Source organism: Bison bison, unplaced genomic scaffold, assembly GCF_000754665.1.
Source record: "Bison bison bison isolate TAMUID 2011002044 unplaced genomic scaffold, Bison_UMD1.0 scf7180017864508, whole genome shotgun sequence".
In the NCBI taxonomy this organism is placed as follows: Eukaryota; Metazoa; Chordata; class Mammalia; order Artiodactyla; family Bovidae; genus Bison; species Bison bison.
This window is the reverse complement of record NW_011495064.1, coordinates 2,328,664-2,335,487: the sequence shown is the minus strand read 5'-3', so window position 1 is coordinate 2,335,487 and position 6,824 is coordinate 2,328,664. Positions and strand designations below refer to the sequence as shown.

Here is a 6,824-nt window from a genome sequence, read left to right as displayed (position 1 = left end):
ATTCGGGTTTTTTCGTAAGATGTTATGCAAACGTCAGAACGAACTTTTGGACATCTTCCCAGTTGAGGGAGCTTCACGGCCTACATTAAACCGCAGCACTTAGAAACCACCCCCTTTGCATCTTCTCAGGTGCCTGCTGGCTCCAGGCCTTCAGCCTTTGACAGTTACCGCAAGATGATTCAACAGTTTCTTTTTCATTCACCGTCTACTCATTCACCAGGCTGTGTGTGGGGTTCACGGGGTGGTGCCGAGGTTTGGGGGTCGGAGGTCGAGTTGTGATCACGATGTTTGCTAGAAGGCGGATGGGCCCTGTGCTGGCTGCCTCTGGGGGGTCCTGTGTGCTCGCAGTGGGGTACACCTCGATTTTTAATAGAACGTTTTTTTTTTGACAATAGGGAAAGATGAATATCAGTTGGAGTGATATTTTTATCAGCCAGACAAAAAATAAAAGATAATTACAATTGCAAGCCATAACGGGAACATGAGTAACTTAACAATATAAAATAATTACATATAATTTAGGGAGTCAAGCAGAGTGATGTGGTAAGTGGAAGTGCCTACATGCACATGTTTTCATCTGCCTAGCCAGTCTGTGTTTTTTGGTTGGTGCATTTAATCCATGTACATGTAAGGTGATTATCGATATGTATGATCCTATTACCATTTTCTTAATTGTTTTGGGTTTGTTTTCTATAGGTCTTTTCCTTCTCTTGTGTTTCCTGTCTAGAGAATTTCCTTCAGCATTTGTTGTAAAGCCTGTTTGGTAGTGCTAAATTCTCTTAGCTTTTGCTTGTCTGGAAAGCTTTTGATTTCTCCAAGATGAAGCATTTTTGATTCTTGCTATTTTCAGAGAGAAGAGGGAGTTTGTTCAGGGCTGAGCTGGAGGTGTCTCCAGAAGCAGATTGCCAAAGAGACCAGGTTAAAGGCGTGGATTACTGGAGCAGAGCAATGCTGGGAAACCAGGGTTTGTTTTCAAGTTCTTGTTAGTTTTTCATTCTAGAATGTCTGTGTTGCATGGAGACACATGGTGATCAAAGGCCAGGCACCAGGGATGTCCTTTGTCATGAGCATTCAAATTAGGTATCTGAAGGTGTGGTTTCCTTTAGACCAAAACTGATTTTGATTTGGAGTGAAGAAAAACACCCACCACTGCTTCTAAAAAATGATTTGTGTGTGTATATGTGTTTAAAACACCAAGATCTTTTTTTGGTGGTGGTGTTGTCTTGCTTGTCTCTTTTTATTCTATTTTAAAATTAATTTTTATTAAAGTCTAGTTGCTTTACAATGTTGTGTTAGCTGCTGCTGCTGCTGCTGCTAAGTCGCTTCAGTCGTGTCCAACTCTGTGCGACCCCAAGGACGGCAGCCCACCAGGCTCCCCTGTCCCTGGGATTCTCCAGGCAAGAACACTGGAGTGGGTTGCCATTTCCTTCTCCAATGCATGCATGCATGCTAAGTCACTACAGTTGTGTCTGACTCTGTGCGACCCCAAGGACAGCAGCCCACCAGGCTCCTCTGTCCCCGGGATTCTCCAGGCAAGAGTACTGGAGTGGGTTGCCATAATGTTAGCTTCTGGTGCTGCTGCTGCTAAGTCGCTTCAGTCATGTCCGACTCTGTGCGACCCCATAGACGGCAGCCCACCAGGCTATGCCGTCCCTGGGATTCTCCAGGCAAGAACACTGGAGTGGGTTGCCATTGCCTTCTCCATTGTGTGAAAGTGAAAAGTGAAAGTGAAGTCACTCAGTTGCATCCGACTCGTAGTGACCCCATGGACTGCAGCCTACCAGGCTCCTCCATCCATGGGATTTTCTAGGCAAGAGTACTGGAGTGGGGTGCCATTGCCTTCTCCGATGTTAGCTTCTACTGAACAGCAAAATGAACCACTCACATATATATATATATATACACACACACGTGTATGTATCAAGATTGCCTGAAGAAATATCAATAACCTCAGATATGCAGATGACAGCACCCTTATGGCAGAAAGTGAAGAGGAACTAAAAGTCTCTTGATGAAAGTGAAAGAGGAGAGTGAAAATGTTGGCTTAAAGCTCAACATTCAGAAAACGAAGATCATGGCATCCGGTCCCATCACTTCATGGGAAATAGATGGGGAAACAGTGGAAACAGTGTCAGACTTTCTTTTTTGGGCTCCAAAATCACTGCAGATGGTGACTGCAGCCATGAAATTAAAAGACGTTTACTCCTTGGAAGGAAAGTTATGACCAACCTAGATAGCATATTCAAAAGCAGAGACATTACTTTGCCAACAAAGATTCTAGTCAAGGCTATGGTTTTTCCAGTGGTCATGTATGGATGTGAGAGGTGGACTGTGAAGAAAGCTGAGCACCAAAGAATTGATGCTTTTGAACTGTGGTGTTGGAGAAGCCTCTTGAGAGTCCCTTGGACTGCAAGGAGGTCCAACCAGTCCATTCTAAAGGAGATCAGTCCTGGGTGTTCTTTGGAAGGACTGATGCTGAAGCTGAAACTCCAATACTTTGGCCACCTCATGCAAAGACTTGTCTCATTGGAAAAGACTCTGATGCTGGGAGGGATTGGGGGCAGGAGGAGAAGGGGACGACAGAGGATGAGATGGCTGGATGGCATCACTGACTCGATGGACATGATTTTGAGTGAACTCTGGGAGTTGGTGATGGACAGGGAGGCCTGGCGTGCTGCAATTCATGGGGTCGCAAAGAGTCGGACACGACTGAGCGACTGAACTGAACTGATCCCTTCTTTTTTCATATATCCTCTCTTCCTAACACTTGTCTCTTTTTAAAATGGACTTTTAATTTTGAAATACTTTTCAATTGATAGGAAAGTTGAAGATACAATACAGAGAGTTCCCATGGCCCTCTTGGCAGGTTTCCCCTGTTAATATTCTACAGAACCACGGCACGTTTGCCGAAATGAAGAAGACAGCCTTGGGGCGTTGCTGTGGACTCAATCCCGGACTGCTTGGGTTTCATCGTTTCCCCCTGGCGGTCTGTCTCTTCCAGGACATTATGTGCTTCATTGTCATAGCTCCTTGGTCTCTTCTGGGCTGTGACAATTCCTCTTTCTTTCCCTGTTTTTCATAACCTTGACACTTTTGAAAAGTTTGGGTCAGATATTATGTTGAATGTCCCTCACTCCGGGCTTGTCTGGTGTTTTTCTCACCTTTAGGCTGAGGTTATGAGTTTCGGGAAAGTGTGTGAGGGGGAGTGCCCTTCTCATCATGTCACATGATTTGATATGATACTATCGTATCGCATCACATCACATCACATCACATCACACCAGTCACATCATTTCACATCACACCATCGTATACATCCTGTCAGTGTGGCTTGGATTTTTTAATTTTGCTGTAAAGTACAATGAAATACAAAATTATTAAGTGTACACTCTCAGAATTTTGGCAAATGCGTTCACCCAGGTAACTCAAGCCTCTATCAAAGTAGAGAACATTACTATCAAGCTGAAGTTCAGGCCATCTGATGTGAAGAGCTGACTCATTGGAAAAGACCCTGATGCTAGGAAAGATTGAGGGCAGGAAGGAGAAGGGGATGACAGAGGATGAGATGGTTGGATGGCACTACCGACTCGATGGAGATGCGTTTGAGCAAGCTCTGGGAGATGGTGAAGGACAGGGAAGCCTGGCGTGAGGCAGTCCATGGCATTGCAGACTCGGACACGACTTTGTGATTGAACAACAACATCACTGTCACCCTGGAAAGCTCCCTGTGCCCCTCTCATGCCCTGCCCACCTCTGCCCTGCCCTCCAAGAGACAACCACCCTGGAAAGCTCCCCGGTGCCCCTTTCATGCCCTCCCCACCTCCAAGAGACAACCACCCTGGAAAGCTCCCCCGTGCCCCTCTCATGCCCTGCCCACCTCTGCCCTGCCCTCCAAGAGACAACCACTCTTCTGCTTTTGTTCCTGCTGTGTTTTGGTTTTGTTTGTTTAAGAATTTAATAGAAATGGAATCTTACAGTGTGTTCACACGGCATATTTTTTGTGGTATAATAATTCAATTTAATCCCATAAAGCAATGAAAATGCATGAACCACAGCTACAATAGACACTCAGGAGGAATCTTATTAGCCATGTCGAGTGAGAGAAACCAGACACAAGAGAGGACATTGTGACTAATCCCATTTCCTTAATATTCAAAAGTGGTCAAAAATAATTCGTGGCATTACAGGTCAGGAGGGCAGCTAGCATGGGCAGGAGAGAGGGCATGCTCAAGAGAGAGACCACGGAGGGAGTCAGCTGATGTGCTGTTGGCTGGGGATTATACAGGTGGGTGTAATCTTTGTGATAATTCATTAGGCTATAATTTTATGACTGTTGCTTTGTTCTAGGTGTATTACATATTATTAAAATGCTTATAAGATATTAGTTTATGCCCATCAGTTGTGTGTGTGTGTGTGTGAGTGTATTTGATGATGCCATGTGTATTCCCTATCTATTGATAGGTAATTGCATAGCAAATTACCTCTAAGCTTAGCAGCCACTTTCTGTGGGTGAGGAATTTCACAGCATCTTAGCTGGGTCTTCCCTGACATTGCATGTAGGGTGTTGGTTGGGGCTGAAGGTGTATAAAGGTTTGGCTGGGGCTGGCAGAGCTGCCTCAGAGGTGGGGCGCTCACATGGCTAGTTGGCTGGAGGCCTCAGCATCTTCCCAGGTGGACTTTTCTATCAGGCTGCTTGAGTGTCCACATCATGGTTGCTGGCTTTCCAGAGCGAGAGATCCCAGAGAATCCAAAACAATGTTTTCCAGATTAATACATGCCATTTATACGTATCAGGAGTGCATTCCTTGGGCTTCCCTGGTGGCTCAGCGGTAAAGAATCTACCTGCAATGCAGGACACCCAGGTTTGATCCCTTGGAGAAGGGAATGGCTCCCCACTGCAGTATTCTTGTCTGGGAAATCCCATGGACAGAGAAGCACGTACATAGTACATTCCTTTTTATTGCTAGGTAATATTCCATTTTATGACTAGATCATAATTTATCAATTCCGTTAATGAATGATGGCTGTCTGGATGCTTTCCAGTTTGGGGCTCTTATGAATAAAGTTGATACGAACATTCTTCTACAAGAATTTTTAAAAGAATGTTTATTTATGTGTTTGGCTGGCTTGATCTTAGTCTCGGCACATGGGACCTTTGATCTCCGTTGTGGCGTGTGGGGGTTTTAGTTGCAGCATTCAAACTCTTAGATGTGCACTGGGGGTCTAGCTCTCTGAGCAGTGGTTGAACCTGGGCCCCTTGCACTGGGAGTGCAGAGTCTTAACCACTGGACCACCAGGGAAGTCCTGAGGTTGGCTTTTTTTCACTCAACACAATGCTTGGAGATCGTCGCAGTGGTCATGTGTATCAGTCGTTCACTCCTTTGTATTGCTGTGTAGTGCTCTACTGTATGAACGCACCACAGTTTATCTGTTCCCTAATCGAGGGACATTTGGATTTATGTCTGTCTTTGGCAATTACAAATAAAGTTGCTATAAACATGCATGTACAAGTGTTTGCGTGAATGGAGGCTTTCATTTCTCTCTGGTAAATACCCAGGAGTGAGTATTTGAGCTGAGCTGTAAACTCAAGTGTGTGTTTAACTTCACGTTCTTGTCGTTCAGTCACTAAGTTGTGTCCGACTCTTTTCGACCCCATCAGCTGCAGCACGCCAGGCTTCCCTGTCCTGCGCTATCTCCTGGAGTTTGCTCAGACTCATGGTGATTGAATTCATGATGCCATCCAACCATCTCTTCTGTCATTCCCTTCTCCTCCTCTCCTCAATCTTTCTCAGCATCAGGATCTTTTCCATGAGTCAGCGCTTCTCATCAGGTCGCCAAAGTATTGGAGCTTCAACATCTGTCCTTCCAGTGAATATTCAGGGTTGATTTCCTTTAGGATTGACTTCATAACACTGACACTGTTAAACTTTTCCAGAGAGGCTATAGCATTTTTTTCAAAATTCCCACTACTAGTGAACGAGAGATCCAGCTACTCTTTGTCTTCTTAACACTTGATATTATCAGTGTTTTTTATTTCAGCCTCTCTGTTAGGTATTTATGATTCAGTTTTTTAAATTAGTATCTTATAGTTTGGTCCTAATTCCACATGTGGAACTTCCCAGTGAGGCTGCTGCTGCCGCCAAGTCACTTCAGTCGTGTCCGACTCTGTGTGACCCCATAGACGGCAGCCCACTAGGCTCCCCCATCCCTGGGATTCTCCAGGCAAGAACACCAGAGTGGGTTGCCATTTCCTTCTCCAATGCATGAAAGTGAAAAGTGAAAGTGAAGTTGCTCAGTTGTGTCCGACCCTCAGCGACCCCATGGACTGCAGCCCACCAGGCTCTTCCATCCATGGGATTTTCCAGGCAACAGTACTGGAGTGGGGTGCCATTGCATTGTCTTATTAATACTTTTGCTGGATGCCGATTCCCTACACGACTCAGGAAAAGTGAAGCTCCTGTCTTTTGCTTTTGTTCTTGCCTGTAATGATCCTAGCTCAGAGGTTTTCAAGCTTGTTGTTAATAATGGAACCATGTTGTAAAAAGCTAAGTCCTACACAGACCACCAGTAGATAAGTCAGACAGTGGGGCTGCTGGGAGTAAGCCGGCCCTCCCTGCGCCCCATCGCCACCCCAACAGCTGTCCTCAAGGAGCTGCCCAGCGTACGAGTCCCAGCTCTTACTCTCAACTCTCATGCCGTCTACCCAGGACCTGCCAGGCCTCTTAATTCCATAGGACCTCTCTCTGCCACTTATGGCACAGACATAAAAATATTTGCCAAACCTTCATATCTTACAGACCCAAGAAGACAGAAAAGAGAAACTG

General features: G+C 45.4%; 1 protein-coding gene across 3 annotated transcripts in view; it reads left to right on the top strand.

Moving 5' to 3' along the window:
- Window positions 1–6,824, top strand: part of ACOXL (acyl-CoA oxidase-like) — a 332,871-nt gene that overhangs the window by 17,286 nt on the left and 308,761 nt on the right. The window lies entirely within an intron of this gene.